Here is an 18791-nt window from a genome sequence, read left to right on the forward strand (position 1 = left end):
TCATATATATATATATATATATATATATATATATATATATATATATATATATATATATGTATACAGTGTTGAGCGCTCAGGTTGTTTGTCCTCTGTAGAACGCAGAGCATTCCTGGCTTGTTACATTGTATATTCCTGAGTCTGAGTATTGTTATGGTAACACTTTATGTTATGCATTAGCATTTGCTGTAGTTTATAAGGTGTAGAACACTATTTTCGTGGTGTATTTTTGAAAATACTGGCAAATTTTCTGTTATATATTGCCAATGTATGTTACGCTAGGTACAGGTTTGTCTTGTGTTTTTCTTCTGTGGTGTGGTTTATGTATTTGTTCACTTTGCCTAGAACTGCGCTAACCATGGAAGCATTACAATCATGGTAACTGCAATTTAGAGGTGTTTTACTTGCCCTGTGTAACAATGATCTGCAAGGAGTCTGTTTGGTTGACATGAGGTAATAGGGATTGCGAGGTCTATCGTTGTATTTCTCCTACAAATTTCGAATTTGCATGAATTATGTCAAATGTTCATCGATCAATCAAAATAATAATTAAAATACTCTGTAACAAACCACCAGAGCACATCGGTACTTAGTACCGATAGTGGTATTCGTAAAATATCCCTGATAAACCTTCACTACTTTGTCTGTTGAGCTCAGAGTCACGGAAAGGAATCTTGTTCGTTCTCAGATTTCGTAATTGGTGATAATCCATCACCGCGCACACAAAACTGCTTTCATTGCCTTTCAGCGGACCCCCTTTCTCACTTGATCTTTCCGCACGATTTTGATAAAATCTGAAGACACATTTCTCAGCGACGAAAGAAATACGTAGACGGCAAGTAGAAACACCACACCAACAGCAAAATTAACAACAGGAAATAGTTGAAAAATATAGAGCAACTAATCCACTACAAATAGAAGGTACTGTGTTGGCGGTTATCTGAGGAGAACGGCGGAAAAAAGGGTCAAACCAGAGTAAGGATGCACATTCCATTGTTTAAGACTTTTACGCTACTTTCATTCCTCCTTCATGTGACAGAAAACTTATAGTGAAGCAAGCGTTGGCTAACTTCAGGCGGAGCAACATGGAGCCATACTAAAGTATAAGTACGGTGCCGCCTCTTATGTACTCTCTGCCGACAACATTTAATAATGACTTTTTTTAACCGCGCATTCTCACTTATTTTGATACTCTGTGTTTGGAAATAGTGTGGCCGCCGATAAATACAGGTGAATTCACTCGTCTCTATTTTCATTCCTGTAGAGCATATAAATTTGAGCTTAGTTGTAACTTCGGGATTGCTGTGATTTTGGCAAAAATTTTTGAGACCAAACAAGTTTTTAATCTATAATTTGTCAATTGTCTCTCCCCTGACTTATTTGATGTGACTTGCCTGAGTGCGACAGGCACCAATTCCTCTCCTGTGACAACCTCTTCACCTCACAGTAACATCTGCATCATGCGCTGCAATTATTTTTGGATGTACTCGTAGTACAATCCCTGTTTTCCCCTGCGGTTTTGATCCTTTACAGCTGTCTCTAATACCACGGAAGTTTTTCCATCATATTTTGATAAATGCACAGCATTCCGTACCTTATTCATGTCAATGTTGTCTATACGTTTCCTCATTCGCTATCGCTGCAGCTAATTTTCGACGTCCTTCTATAACGCCACTATTTGCGTATTATAAATGTTAAATGTACGACAAACAACGTGACGATAGTCAAACTTGTACCATAGCTTTGCGCGCATGTCTGTAATTACGGCATTCACTGCTGTTGACAGGAAATGTAACGGTTTAAGAACAGTTGTTGGAAGGAGAAGGAAGCACCCTGTTTCTTTCACAAACTCCAACAAAGAAACCAGTGACAGATCATGTGTCCTCGGTGGCTAACAGTGCAATGTGAGAACTGTTCGCCCGTTGCGCCGTAGAGATTGCAGAATATGAGACGTGTTCGCTTGTTACGCCGGAGGACCTGCAGTTTCTGTTCTCGGCAAATATCACCTCGCACAGCTCAAGCTGAGTAACAGTTGTTGGAATAGAGGAGTTCAAGCACCTCACTTTTCCAATCTCAGCTAAATGCAAAGTGGGTTATTACGGGGGTGTGAGATAGCTAGCTGCACCGGTAAGTCACCCACCGGCAACGAAGTGAATCGGCGCAAAAGTAGGCCCGGGGGTGGGGTGAGGGTGCAGGAAACGCTGCGCAGAAGCAAACGCTTTCCAGCCACTGCAATCACACTGCAATCACGAATTAAAGACCTTCGAAGTCGGTTATTATCAACGAAATGACGTTTTCACAATGGAGATAGTAATAAAAAATGCAACTGCGTCTCATAAAATTAATCGCTTACTTGTCAAAATATTTTCACCCAATCAAATTAGATGTTTGTCATAGTGGTCAAAACGGATTCTACGGGTCAAAGATATCAGAATGTTGCTGGTCGATTACTTTGTGCATCGTTGCGTAGAAAAGCTCTAATTTTCTCAGAAAGAAATTTAGATATCCCCTACCTGCTGTTTCAATGTTACTTTCTTCGATAAATCGCAGTTTCAGGATGTTATAGCTGAAATACTTTCTACAAATAGGGCACTTGTATAATTTCATGGACGAAAACGACCGTGTCCACCTTTTAGTTGAAATTTCTTTAAACTTGTAATGAATACAAAATGAAACTCAGAATTATATATGTTAATCGTAAAAGTTCTTCTCATGAACAACTTCGAAAATTGCGAGTTCATTTTGAATATTTGCTTTGACAGAAAACTGCAAAAATGCACTATACGTTTCGTTGTTTGCATATTTTGTTTTCGTGGAGGCTTGAATTTTTTTAAAAATCAGCAGTGTCTGAAAGGTGGTTAAGTTACTCGATGTAGAGGAGACATTTTACCAATAGCAGAAAAGCAATTTACATTTCATTACTTCGGTAGAAAGTAAAACGTCGTGCCACAAATACATCACATAAACGTGCGGCCCACACGTTACACTGAAGTGACAAACGTCATTGGATACCTCTTAAGTCCGTGTTGGACCTTCCTTTGCCAGGCGTAGTGCAGCAGTTCGACGTCGCGTGGGATAACAAGTCACTGGAAGCCCCTGCAAAAATATTGAGCCATCCTACGTCTATAGCCGTATATAATTGTCGAGGTTTTTTTTCACTAAGTGACCTGTAGATTATGTCCCGTGTGATCCATGACGGGCGAGCTGGGTGACCAAATCATTAACTCGAACTATCCAGAATGTCCTTCAAACCAATCGCGATCAATTGAGGCCCGGTGACACTGCGCATTGTTTCCGTAATACGAAGTCCATGAATGGCTGCAAATGTACTCCAAGTAACCGAATATAACCATTTGCAGTCAATGATCGGGTCGGTTGAACCGGAGGACCCCGTCCGTTCCTTATAAACGCACCCCATACCATTATGGAGCCATCTCCAGTATGCACAGCGCCTTGTTGGTAACTTAGGGCCGTGGCGTAGTGGGGTCTACGCCAGACCCGAATCCTACCAGCGACTCTTACCATCTGATGTCTGGACCCATGTGATCAGTTCACGGTTTTCCAGTCGTACGGGGTCCAGTTGGATGACCCCATATTCTAGGGGCAGTGTTTTTGATTACTGTTCAAAATGCCCTCGAAACATGCAACCAATTAAATTTTGATTAATAATCAGCAATGGTGGTCGAAGACTTCCGGTATAGAAAATCACCCTTATTGTTCCAACGGCCTTCTCAAAGAGATCGGGGAGCACACAGAGGTTCGGGGAATTCTCTTGTCACAGGGGTGGGAAACTGTCCCCAGTGGTGGAGAAATCAGCAATAGTCAACGACATGAGAATGCAAAAGGCAATAGAAACTACTGCTTTACAAACACGTAACGAGTATCCACAGGACATGTGGCCTGTAACTGAAAAAAGCGTCATGATGATCTCTACATTGCCAAAGATTCCAGAATAGTTTCCATTCGGATCTCCAGGAGGGAATTGCCAAGGGGGAGGTGACCATGAGAAAGAGACTGAACAATTAACGCAAGAGTAGCGTTCTACGAGACGGGACGTGGTAAGGTAGAAGCTTGAATATGTTAGGGAAGCTAGAAAGTCTGATAGGGATATGCACAGGCTCAGCATAGGCACAGTCGTGGTCAGTGAAATGGAAGAAAGGCAGAGATTTCTGGTCAGATGAGTATAGAGTAACTTCGACAGCAGCAAGCCATACTATAAAGAGAGTAGGATTCGTTATCAACAGAAAGGTTGGGCGAAGAGAGTATTACAGTGAACAGTTCAGTGTAGGGCTGTCAGACTCGACTGCGAACCAACACTATCCATGGTAGTTCAGGTATACATGCCGACATCGCGGGCTGAAGATGAAGAGGTCGAGAAAGTATGTGACGGTATTGAAATGGTAATACAGTACATAAAAAAGATGAAAATCTAATAGTGAATGGGGACTGGAACCCGGTTGTAGATGAAGAGGTAGAAAAGAAGGTTGCAGGAGATTATAGGCTTGGGACGAGGAATAAAAGAGGAGAAAGACTAATACCGTAACAAATCGGAACTAGTAATAGCGAATACAGCGTTCAAGAAACACAAGAGGCCGCGTATACTTGGAAAATACCGGATGATATGGGAAGATTTCAGTGAGATTACATGATGGTCAGGCAGGGATACCGAAATCAAACACTGGATTGTAAGGCATACCTAGGAGCAGATATAGACTCAGATCGCAATATATTAGTGATGAACGGTGGGATGAAGTTAAGGAGATTAGTGGGATACAGAAGACATACGCTTGAAATTCTCTGAGGCCATAGGTACAGCAATAAGGAATAGCTGAGTAGGCATTCCAGTTGAAGAGGAATGGACATCTTCTAAAAGGGCAATCGCGGAAAAAAGCCGTTGGTACAAAGAAGGTAACTGCGAAGAAACCATAGGTAGTAGAGGAAACAATTCTGTTGATCGATGAAAGAAGGAAATACAATAATGTTCAGGAAAATTTAGGAATGCAGAAATACATGTCACTGAGGAATGAAACAAATAGGTAGTGGAGGGAAGCTAAGATGAAATGGCAGCATAAAATATGTGAAGAAATCGAAAAAGAAATGACTGTCGAAAGGACTGAGTCAGCATACAGGAATGTCAAAACAATCTGCGGTGTCATTAAAAGGGTGGTCTGTGTGATTGAAGAAGGAACAGGAGTCGATTTAGAAGATATAGAAGATCCGGTGTTAAAATCACAATTTAAGAGAGCTTTGAAGAGCTTGAGATCATATAAGGCAGAAGGGACAGATGACATTCCATCAGAAGTTCTAAAATCATTGGGAAAGCGCCAACAAAACAACTATTCACATTGATGTGTAGAATGTATGAGTCTGGCGATTTTCCATCTGACTTTCGGAAAAATATCATCTACACAGCTCCGAAGACAGTAAGAGCTAACAAGTGCGAGAATTATCCCACAAGCAGCTTAACATCTCACGCTTTCATATACAGAAGAATGGAAAAGAAAATTGAGGATGTGCTAGATTACTATCAGTTTGGCTTTAGAGAAGGTAAATGCACCAAAGAGCCAATTCTGACATTGCGTTTGATAATGGAAGCAAGCCGAAGGAAAAATAAAGACACGTTCATAGGATTCGTCGACCTGGAAAAGAGTTCGACAATGTAAAATAGTTCAAGACGTTCGAAATCCTGGGGGAAATGGGGGTGACCTATAGGGAAAGACGAGTATTTTACAACATCTACAAGAACCAGGAGGGAATAATATGAGTGGTAGACCAAGTACGATGTGCTCGGATTAAAAACAGTGTAAGACAAGGATGTAGTCTTTTCCCCTACTGTTGCAATGATTGAAAGAAAAGTAAGGTTCATGAATGGAATTAAATTTCAAGGTGCAAGGATATCCCTGAAATGATTCGCTGGAGAAATTAGTAACCTGAGAGGAAGTGAAGAAGAATTACACGATCTGCTGAATGAAATGAACAGCCTAGTGAGTACAGTATATGGACTGAGTGTAGATCGAAGAAAGACGAAAGTAATGAGAAGAAGCAGAAATGAGAACAGCTACAAACTCAGCATCAGGTTTGATGTCAGGAAGGAGATGAAGTTATGGAATTCTGCTACCTAGGTAGCAAAATAACCAATGACGGACAGAGCAAGGAAGACATCAAAAGCAGACGTACTGGAGAAATGGCCATTCCTGGACTTGAGAAGTGTACTAATATCAAATATTGTCGTTAGTTTTTGTGAGAAATTTCTGAGAATGTACCTTTGGAACACAGCATTGTAGGGTAGTGGAACATGGACTGTGGGAAAACCAGAGCAGAAAAGAATCTAAAGATTTGAGACGTGGTGCTACAGGCGAATGTTGAAAATTATGTGGTCTGATAAGGTAAAGAATGAGGAGGTTCTGTGCACAATCGGAGAGAAAAGGAATATGTGGAAAATACTGACGAGGAGAATGGACACGATGATAGGACATCTGTTAAGACATCAGGGAATAACTTCCATTGCACCAGAGGGAGCCGTATGGGGCAAAAACTGTAGAGGAAGACAGCGATTGGATTTCATCCAACATAAATTGAGGACGTAGGTTGCAAGTGCTGCTTTGAGGTGAATAGGTTGCCACAGAGGAGGAATTCGTGGTAGGCCACATCAAACCAGTCAGAAGATTGATGATGTGAAGAAAAGGCCCAATCGGTATGGTTACGAACCGAGGAGAGATGTTGCTGCGATGCTGTTAGGAATGGCACTCGCGTCGGTCGTCTGCTGCCATAGCCTATTAATGCCATATTTCGCCGCACTGTCCTAACGCATAGGTCGTCGTGTTCCCACAGTGATGTCTGCGGTTATTTTACGCAGTGTTGCTTGTCTATTACCTCTGACAAATATTCGCAAACGCCACTGCTCTCAGTCCTTAACCGAAAGTCGTCGAACCTTGCGTTGTCCGTGGTGAGACACAATGTCTGAAATTTGATGTTCTCGGTTTACTCTTGACGACTCTAACGACTCGAAATGGAATGTCCCATGCAGGTATCTCCAACTACTATTCAGTTTTAAAGGTCTGTTAAATTCCGTCATGCACCCATAATGAATTAGGAGCCTTTTTCACACGAAACACCTGACTTCTTATACATTATGAACGTGATACTACCGCCATCTGTACATGTACCTATCGCTATCCCGTGACGTTTGTATTTATCGCGGTTCTCGACCCTGTTCCTTAGCGACGTCACAGCAGCAGCCAACAGGAGCTCAGAACAATTATTGCCCTTCCTTACTTTTCTACGGACATCTACATCTACATCTACATTTACACTCCGCAAGCCACCCAACGGTGTGTGGCGGAGGGCACTTTACGTGCCACTGACATTACGTCCCTTTCCTGTTTCAGTCGCGTATGGTTCGCGGGAAGAACGACTGTCTGAAAGCCTCCGTGCGCGCTCTAATCTCTCTAATTTTACATTCGTGATCTCCTCGGGAAGTATAAGTAGGGGGAAGCAACATATTCAATACCTCATCCAGAAACGCACCCTCTCGAAACCTGGCGAGCAATCTACACCGCGATGGAGAGCGCCTCTCTTGCAGAGTCTGCCACTTGAGTTTATTAAACATCTCCGTAACGCTATCACAGTTACCAAATAACCCTGTTGCGAAACGCGCCGCTCTTCTTTGGATCTTCTCTATCCCCTCCGTCAAACCGATCTGGTACGGATCCCACACTGATGAGCAATACTCAAGTATAGGTCGAACGAGTGTTTTGTAAGCCACCTCCTTTGTTGATGGACCACATTTTCCAAGCACTCTCCCAATGATCCTCAACCTGGTACCCGCCTTACCAACAATTAATTTTATATGATCATTACACTTCAAATCGCTCCGCACGCATACTCCCAGATATTTTACAGAAGTAACTGCTACCAGTGTTTTTTCCGCTATCATATAATCATACAATAAAGGATCCTTCTTTCTATGTATTCGCAATACATTACGTTTGTCTATGTTAAGGGACAGTTGCCACTCCCTGCACAAAGTGCCTATCCGCTGCAGATCTTCCTGCATTTCGCTACAATTTTCTAATGCTGCAACTTCTCTGTATACTACAGCATCATCCGCGAAAAGCCGCATGGAACTTCCGACACTATCTACTAGGTCATTTATATATATTGTGAAAAGCAATGGTCCCATGACATTCCCCTGTGGCACGCCAGAGGTTACTTTAACGTCTGTAGACATCTCTCCATTGATAACAACATGCTGTGTTATGTTTGCTAAAAACTCTTCAATCCAGCCACACAGCTGGTCTGATATTCCGTAGGCTCTTACTTTGTTTATCAGGCGACAGTGCGGAACTGTATCGAACGCCTTCCGGAAGTCAAGAAAAATAGCATCTACCTGGGAGCCTGTATCTAATATTTTCTGGGTCTCATGAACAAATAAAGCGAGTTGGGTCTCAGACGATCGCTGTTTCCGGAATCCATGTTGATTCCTACATAGTAGATTCTGGGTTTCCAAAAACAACATGATACTCGAGCAAAAAACATGTTCTAAAATTCTACAACAGATCGACGTCAGAGATATAGGTCTATAGTTTTGCGCATCTGCTCGACGACCCTTCTTGAAGACTGGGACTATCTGTGCTCTTTTCCAATCATTTGGAACCCTCCGTTCCTCTAGAGACTTGCGGTACACGGCTGTTAGAAGGGGGGCAAGTTCTTTCGCGTACTCTGTGTAGAATCGAATTGGTATCCCGTCAGGTCCAGTGGACTTTCCCCTATTGAGTGATTCCAATTGCTTTTCTATTCCTTGGACACTTATTTCGATTTCAGCCATTTTTTCGTTTGTGCGAGGATTTAGAGAAGGAACTGCAGTGCGGTCTTCCTCTGTGAAACAGCTTTGGAAAAAAGGTGTTTAGTATTTCAGCTTTACGCGTGTCATCCTCTGTTTCAATGCCATCATCATCCCGGAGTGTCTGGATATGCTGTTTCGAGCCACTTACTGATTTAACGTAAGACCAGAACTTCCTAGGATTTTCTGTCAAGTCGGTACATAGAATTTTACTTTCGAATTCACTGAACACTTCACGGATAGCCCTCCTTACGCTAACTTTGACATCGTTTAGCTTTGTTTGTCTGAGAGGTTTTGGCTGCGTTTAAACTTGGAGTGAAGCTCTCTTTGCTTTCGCAGTAGTTTCCTAACTTTGTTGTTGTACCACGGTGGGTTTATCCCGTCCCTCACAGTTTTACTCGGCACGTACCTGTCTAAAACGCATTTTAGGATTTCCTTGAACTTTTTCCATAAACACTCAACATTGTCAGTGTCGGAACAGAAATTTTCGTTTTGATCTGTTAGGTAGTCTGAAATCTGCCTTCTATTACTCTTGCTAAACAGATAAACCTTCCCCCCTTTTTTTATATTCCTATTAACTTCCATATTCAGGGATGCTACAACGGCCTTATGATCACTGATTCCCTGTTCTGCACTTAAAGAGTCGAAAAGTTCGGGTCTGTTTGTTATCAGTAGGTCCAAGATGTTATCTCCACGAGTCGGTTCTCTGTTTAATTGCTCGAGGTAATTTTCGGATAGTGCACTCAGTATAATGTCACTCGATGCTCTGTCCCTACCACCCGTCCTAAACATCTGAGTGTCCCAGTCTATATCTGGTAAATTGAAATCTCCACCTAAGACTATAACATGCTGAGAAAATTTATGTGAAATGTATTCCAAATTTTCTATCATTTTTGTAGAAGATAAAACCTTGTGGATTTGGATGAATGTTTCTGAAATGATAAGCGCTATAAACTGAGTGAGTAATGATTATGAATTTAACTATCTGTGCCCAGTCAGGCTCAGTTCTTCAGCGCTGGTTTTTGTGAAAGATGCTCAAGGCCTGGACAAAAGCTTCTGTACTACTCTGCTCGAGATAGAGAGGCTCACGGTATACGTGTCCCCGGTTCTCGCATAATTTGCCTCACCGCAGGTCTGAAAGGTTGCATTCACATTCGCCGTAGCAACAGCGAGGCGGGCTCCGCATACGGCCACCATACAACACGCACTACGTGTGCCGACAAGCAACACAACTCAACGCAGTACAAAGCAACGCAGTACAAGGAAACGCGGCGCAATGCTACGCAATGCAGTGGCGCTTCCGTCCGACGTCTGGCGTTGCTTTGTGGCCGCACGCGCTCAACTGAATCTTCGACACTGAACCGTGCGTTTGTGAGTAACGAGTAATATGTCCTTTGTTAAGAGCTAAAGCCTACTGCGGTGTAGTGCGAGCTACATTGAAAGTTCCCGGCAGGCTATAACTGTGTTCGGAACGTGACTCGAACCTGGCATTATTACGTTTCGCTGGCAAGTGCCCTCCCGACTGACAATGAGCAATGCAAACACGAGAAGCAATGGTCTTAATTTCGAGTATTGGTCATACATACAGTTTTAATCTTCCAGGAAATTTATAAACTCGTAATTAAATTCTCCTTTCTCAAAAATCGTCGTTAATCTCCGTTTAGATGTATTGGATTCTCAGTACAGAACTCTGAATGAGACATTACACGTTTTGATTTTGTAAGGTCATAAAACGCAGTTTAATGTTAATAACAAATGCCAGGAGTTATTCGTTCAATGAAACCAACTGCTGAACACTTCAGGACAGTGATGTTAAGAGCTGACTGTCATTTCCACATTGCCCTTAACACCACAGGTTTCAATGTTTCGTGAGTCAGCTCGTTGATTACATAACCGATAAGAACAGTTTTGAAACCAGCTTTCTCTGGGAGTACGAATAGATTGAAAATCCGTGACGAGCATTATATCTCATCAATTAGATATTATTTTCTTACAGTCATTCTACTATGCCTCAGGTTACAAAAACCAACTTATAAAATGGCCACTGATTTATTCAAGATGATGTAACCTATGCATTTAATTGATAGCAGTTTTATCGGAAGCTTTTTTTACCAATACATGTATCTCAGTTAATATCGACATATTGCTTATTCTCTGCATTATAGAAGCCAACGCGTAGCCTAACCACAAGATTATATCACTTCATGACATTCTGTTGAACTATTCCTTTTCTTTTTCCCAATATGACCTAATGAAATGCTTATGTAGTTACAATGACATAAACAACCATTTCTTTATCATTAGTTGTAAAACTTACACAGTAAGATACTGATTGCAGTCTGTGAACTGCAAATGATAATTTTTAAGAAAGGGATTTGGCATGAATAATACAAATCAAACCTACAGGCGTACCTAAGTTTTCATTTGCCGTTTACGTACAAAGTACTGACTGCTAATTTACCCTAATGAAAAATAAGTAGGTAGCTGCCTGTGTTTCGTATCATCCACTATCGATAGGTTTCTTACGACAGTCAAGCCTCTCGTGGTTGGTGCTTTTTGTGCTCTGAGTTCCTGGGAACAATAATTCACCATTCTACAACTCACCGTGTTTCTTATCTTCCTGCGTGTTGATGATACCAAAGGTTGTTACCCTGTACGTTCAAAATGTACAAATGGCTCTGAGCACTATGGGACTTAACTTCCGAGGTCATCAGTCCCCTAGAACTTAGAACTACTTAAACCTAACTAACCTAAGGACATCACACACATCCATGCCCGAGGCAGGATTCGAACCTGCGACCGTAGTGATCGCGCGGTTTCTGACTGTAGCGCCTAGAAAATCTCGGCCACTCCGGCCGGCTTACTGCGTAAATTCTTGTACTTCATTCGCTAATGGTTCAATATTTTGTAAATTGTAGAATATTTATTGAGAGACATTGCTATAACAAACTGAAATGCAGCTGAGAAGACTCATTCAAAGCTACAGAATCCTTCTGAAAGTTCTGTTAATGGACCGATCTCTACACAACAACATGTATCAAAACTGTGTGCATTACAAGTACATGTAGACTGTGTACACTCACGCGGTTCAATTTGTAGGATTTTTTATTATTACTGCGTACCAAATGTAGTGAGTACGAAAAATAATAGGCTTGAGCAACGTAGCGTAATATGGATACTAAACTTCGTTACGAGAAAGCTAGTCAATATGTACGCGACGGTGTACGTAGGAGAAACTTCAACAGATAAGGATTTACGTTTTGTTGAAATACTTTTGGGACAAACAGGGAATCTGTTCTTCATACTTTTATTCGAGTCGATCGTCGGCCTGTACTTTCTTTACTATTTCTTTATCATCTATTAAAGCCTTACGACTGGTTGTATGTAGTTCTTCACGGTCTCTTCATCTGTGCCATTCTCTTGATGTCAAAGTCTCTTATAACTACAGATGGAATTTTGCACGTATGATAATTAGTCCCGATCACTTAATGATCACATTCAGCTCTGATTAAACGAGAGCTGTGAAAACTCAAATGTTTTTACAAACCTATGCAATCGTTAGTCGGAAAATAAAAGAATCAGCGCAAGATCATACGTGAGAATGTCCATAGTTGTAACAGTGTCGGAAAGTATCGAAGTGTTCCTGATTCTGGCATAGCGAGTGACTGCTCTGATTGCTCTCAGTCCAAAGTCAGAACTTGTGGTAGACAGGCTGGTTTCAAGAAAGGGCGAAATAAGCAAACAGCTTTGAAAACTGACAGTGAAATAGCTTTCGGTTACACTTGTGAAAGATTCTCTGTTTCAAGTATGTGCGTGGCACGGTGCTAATTCGATAATTGACACCAGAGCTGGAATTCTGGAAGCCATTGACTTATGTCCTGAGTCAATGAAATCTGTCTTGACAGCAGTTTCGCGGGACAGCAACTTGAAGATTAAATTAGCGATTGTAATCAAGTGAAGAGATGAAAGAAATCATTGGTAAATAATGACTTCAGAACTACAGTTCAGTAGTAATTCCACTAATGCATTCCGATAAAGGTTCACAGTTTTACTGTGACTGACGCCCGAACGACAGGAAACTGATATGCATTGAGACTAGAATAAAAGATGGCTAGGCACTAGCCGAAATCTGGATTTTCCAAATAAAACCTGCAAATAAAAGGACGACTGACTGCGACGCTGTATAATTTATAAACAGGTTATTTTCTAAAAGCCCCAAATTTCGTTACAACGGAGTGCCGGATTGTTGTACGCGAAAAAAAAAATGAAGCGCTCTGTCTTCCTTGAACATTGTATTTTCTCTCTAATACTCATATGTGGAAGTGTTCAGTCAACTTTGCTAGGAGGCGATGACAGAAAATCGGCTTCTCTCTGATCCACTAGGTACTTTCCATAATTGCACGTATTGTGGATACGCTTTGCTAACAGTAGTTCACCTGGCAGACGGATTAATTGTTGCTACAATGCAATTGACTAAAAGAAAGCCGCTACGAAACGAAGTACAAATGGATTCAATTATCAGCATTGGAGGTAAGCATGTGCATTTCAGTACCATGTGTTCTTACAAAGACAACAGTCTCGAGAAACAGATTTCATTCAGTTTAACTTCAGCTAAATCACTACATTCTGTAGGATGAGTTCGTGAAAGTACCACACCTTAGTTGATCGCACCTATGTTCTAGCTTTGAAAGAACTAATCATGAATATAAACTGGGTGGTATTAGCTCGTTTTGCGTGGGTGATGAATTTCTTCTCAATATTAATATGGTGATCGATGCAGCTGGTTTTCGTCCTGGCTTTATGAGCAAACTTTGTCATGTCATTACATTCTTTTCATACACTCGTTCCTCCCTGTAGCCCCAAAACTCACTTCATGATGCGTGCCAGTAGCCACACGAGGATACTGGACTAAAGATTGTGTTTTCCCTCTTTCATGTAGCACCGCTTTATAATCTTGTTCAGTTTAATTTTTCAACGTTGAGATGCAACAAACGATAGAGATATATAAACAAATAACTCTTTTTCACTTGACATTATGGTCCCATACCTACACTGTTCAGGTAACAAACGATAGAGGTATACAAACAAATAATTCTTCCTCAGTTGACATTATGGTCCCGTACCTACGCTGCTAGTGATTTCAACGATACCAGTACTACAAATTGAAGGTATCTCATCCTATTCAGATAACTGGGATCTTCTGACTGGTCTGATGCGGCCCGCCACGAATACTAAAACCTGACCAGGTTTGTTCACATAGATACATACATCTATGTTGAGTAGTGTCAATAAACAGTAAACAGTTTGTAAGGGGTTCGAATGGCTCTGAGCACTATGGGACTAAACATCTGAGGTCATCAGTCCCCTAGAACTTAGATCTACTTAAACCTAACTAACCTAAGGACATCACACACATCCATGCCCGAGGTAGAATCCGAACCTGCGACCTTAGTAGTCGCGCGGTCCCGGACTGATGCTCCTAGATCCGTTCGGCCATAGTCGTCAGCTATCAGCGAATCGTATCATTGATATCCTTCCACCTTGAATTATAATTCCACTCCTGAACCTTTCTTTTATTTTCATCATTGGTTCTTCGATATAAAGATTGAAAAGTAGGGGCGAAAGACTACAGCCCTGTGTTAGATTCTTTTTAAACCTTGGTCAGCACTCATTATTCCCTGTTGGCTCTTGTACATATTTTACATTACCCATGCCTCCCCATAGTTGACCCCTATATTTATTAAAATCGCATATCTTGCACCATTTTACATTGTCGGACGCTTTTCCCAGGTCGACAAATACTATGAACGTCTCATCATTTTTTTGTAGTCTTGCTTCCATTATCAACCGCCACGTCAGAATTGCTTCTCATCTAGCACATCCCCCATTTACTTTTCCATTCTCATGTATATTATTCTTGTCAGCAACTTGGATGCATGAGCTGTTAACCTGATTGTTCGTAATTCTCGCACCTGTCCGACCTTGCAGCCTTCGGGATTGTGTGGATCATATTTTTCCGAATGTCAGATGGTATGTCGCCAGACTCATACATTCTAACACCAACGTGAATATTCGTTTTATTGTTACTTCACACAAATATTTTAGAAATTCTTATGGAATGTTATCTATCCCTTCTGCCTTACTTGATCTAAAGTCTTTCAAAGCTCAGAGTGCCCTTCCAACAATCATTTATTTCATTTTATTCACATTGTTCATGTGGCCATTTTGTCTTAGCTTCCCTGCGCTTCATATTTATTTTATTCCTCAGCGACGTGTATTTCTGAATTCCTCAGTTCACCGAAACATTTTTTTACTTCCTACTTTTACCGACAAATTGAAGTGTTTCTTCTTTTAACCACGGTTTCTTCGCAGTTACCTTATTTGTACCTATGTTTGTCTTTACAGTTTCTGTGATGGGCTTTGCTACACAGAGCTTATCATCGGTCACTTCCAACCACTCATCCTCCCGAAGAAGCAAGACGCTAGAGTTCAAGAGCGAGGTCATAGCATGCTGGGGTATTATTATTATTATTATTATTAAGCATTACAATCCATGAAGGCTTTTTGCTGCAGAATGGACAATGTTGAACCACTTTGCTCTGTCTTTACAAGTAATTTGCCACTGTCTGTCATGTCCTAGTTTTCTGAGATCGTCTTGAATATTGTCCAAGTATCTCATGCGTGGGCGTCCAAGAGGTCGTCTTCCGGTGGGAATCTCTTCAGTCACTTTCTTGATGGTCCTGTTTGGTGGTGCTCTGATGACATGCCCTATCCATTTCAGTCTTTTGGCTTTAATTTTGGCCACTATATCGGAGTCTTTATATAATTTGTAAATTTCATTGTTATTTAGCAATCTCCATTCATCACTGATCCTATCTCTTATGGGTCCAAATATTTTTCTCAAAATTTTTCGTTCAAATACTCTTAATCTGTTTTCCTCTTTTTTTGTGAGAGTCCAGGTTTCGGATCCATAGGTGAGTACTGGTATAATCAATGATTTGTATACTTGTAGTTTGGTGTTCCTAGAAATTAACTTGCTTTTGAAAACTGTCAAGAGACTATAGTAGCATTTGTTAGCCTTCTGAATTCGTGATTCTATTTCAATTTTTATGGAGTTGTCAGAGGTTACTATTGTACCAAGGTAATTAAATTCATTTGTCTTTGTGAAAGCTGTGTTATTAATTTGCAGTACATTATTATTTGATGGATAGCGGGATAAGATAAAGTACATTGTTTTGTCTGTATTCAGCTGGAGGCCTGTGCCATTTGTGGCTTTAATTAATTGTGCTGTAAGAAGCTTCAAATCATTCTCACTGTCAGATAATAATGCAATGTCATCAGCGTATGCTACAATGTTAATTTTGCTTTCCAGTTGTGCTCCAATTTGTAGTAGCTTTACTTTTTGGATTATTCTATTGATTACTATGTTAAAAAGAACTGGGGTATGGCACACTTAAATACCTGGATCAAGACACTCCTCCTTCGCTGATAGATCCAACCTTTCGTTCACCGCAATTCCCACGTGCTCTGGTATCTAGCAGAAAGACACTTCCGTCCCTAGACGATATAGTTGGAGAGGGTATCCTGGGTAGTCTGAAGTACTTTGTCTCCTGAGTATAAACGTTTCAGCAAGTGAAGGGCACGCAGAGAATCGGAACAGACAAGTAATTTAGGTGCTCCAGTGCACGCAAGATCGCATATAAATTCGCATCAAAGACAGTATAGGCTTGACGCAGTCGGATTTTATGGCCACGGCAATCCCCCTGTTTCGACCCATCAGTAAAAAAAGGTACATTGTTGTAATGCTCAGATAAAATGTCAGAAAATATCGCTTTGAAAACGGAAGCAGGCGTCTTTTCTCTCCTTGCCACACCAAATCTAAAATCACTCTTGGTCTCTCCAGTAACCAGGGCGGCAGACGGTTTAAACCCTGGATTTGAGGTCGTACTGGCCGGCCAGGGTGGCCGAGCGGTCCTAGGCGCTACAGTCTGGAACCGCGCGACCGCTACGGTCGCAGGTTCGAATCCTGCCTCGGGCATGGGTGTGTGTGATGTCCTTAGGTTAGTAAGATTCTAGTTCTAAGTTTTAGGGGACTGATGACCTCAGAAGTTAAGTCCCATAGTGCTCAGAGTCATTATAACCATTTGAGGTCGTACAATGAGTGACTCCAGCACACGCTGCACGCGGATCGCAAACGGCATTGCGGCTCATGGACGGTTGGAGAAAAGGTGTTCGAGAGGCGGACGAGCAACAGTGTGCTATCTTCATTTATTTCTTTTGAGTCTCTTTCCCACTTCCACTGTCTCCATCTCTCTCAGCATAAAAATGCACGAAAATGTTGACATACCCAAAGTTTTCGGAAATTTTTTAGAAGTGCTGAGGAAGGTAATATGAGGCTGCTGGCACCCCACTTTTCAGCGTCATGGAACATGTACGGTTTTTGCTCTCCGATAGGAGCATTCTTCCGCTATTTTCCTTCTTTTACTTGCCGCAGCAGGGCACGTCACTCATATGAAAAAAACTTGATGAATCAGTACAGTTTTGATAGTTTAATTATATAAAACTGAAACAAATCAAAACTAATTTTGCACCTCACATTAGATTTCCAGTGCACAAAATTTTTCATGTGCTTCAGTATTACTGCATAGAGCTTCCAAAACCCTTATGAATATAACAGAGACACTTTACAGCATATTTCTCCGTGCTACGTCACTTTATAATTACGTTTTCGTCTCACACTGGATTTTACGTCCGTGTTTTACGCGTTTCTCAGATACGGAAAAAGATATCAATAAAATTTTCAATTTTGTTTGGAATCGGAATGTTAGGAATATATCGCAAAAATTGCAGCCATTACATTTACATAGCTGTCTTGGTATCAAAGGCTCGGCTTTGGTGCGAAAAACAATGGTAGAAAACGCTTCTGGGGGAGTTCTCTAAGGAACCGCCCATGACCTAATAACATTGAATTCCTGTATTGCAGAAACCGATAAAAAAATATCAAGAAAATATTCAGCGTGGTTCAGGATCAATATCTTACGAACATATCGTAAAAATGCGTAAAAATTTCAGCTATTTTTTGTGCATAGCCGCCTTGAAATCCGCGGTTTGGTTCTGTACTACGTTCATTTTGCTTGTTTTCTAAGGAACCATCCATAAACTAGCAAATATTTTTGAAAATGAGAAGACGTCACTTTTAGACAAATACCTAGATAATATACTTTTAAGATTTGAGTAATTTGCTGCGATTATTTATTATTTACATTTCGAATCTTACCCAGTATTACGTGCGTATTTTACATGTACGGATAGAAATATCAAGAAAATTTTTGAGGTTGTTCGATGAAAGGATGGTGGAAATATACCGTAAACATTTCAGCCATTTTCTGTGCATAGCCGATTTTGAATCCACGGCCCGTTCTGATACGGAAGAATTGTAAGAAAGATATTTTTTGGGATTTTCTAAGGAACCGTCGATGAATTTAGACCACATCAAAAAAAAAAAAAAAAAAAAAAACGGAACGATTTGCTCTGCTCGCCTAAGCCAGAGGAAGTGTGTAATATTCGAACTTTGACCGTGAACACTAAGACTAGCCTTCTGTTGGGTACACAAACAATGCCAAGCCCAAGGGCTATTCAAACCATTGGACCATACATCTCTATCACCAATATAACCCGAGGTATGAGCCCCGGGAGAACCCCGTTTTTATGGGCGGAGTTTTGGAACATATTAGGTATTTCACGCTGTCGCATGTGTACTGATAGAAGGCCATGTTTCACTGTTAGTGATTACTGGAAATAGCGAAGAGTGCACGTTCATTTGCCGCACAAAATGAGTTGACCACTCTTGTTGCCTGCCGTCCTGATTTGATGTGCTATTGGTACGAACCACCAGTTGCTGTATTACGGTAAGGTGTAAGTGGACTGGTGTGCTTGTTATGACCTTCAT

This window comes from Schistocerca serialis, chromosome 4 (assembly GCF_023864345.2).
Source record: "Schistocerca serialis cubense isolate TAMUIC-IGC-003099 chromosome 4, iqSchSeri2.2, whole genome shotgun sequence".
Taxonomy (NCBI): domain Eukaryota; kingdom Metazoa; phylum Arthropoda; class Insecta; order Orthoptera; family Acrididae; genus Schistocerca; species Schistocerca serialis.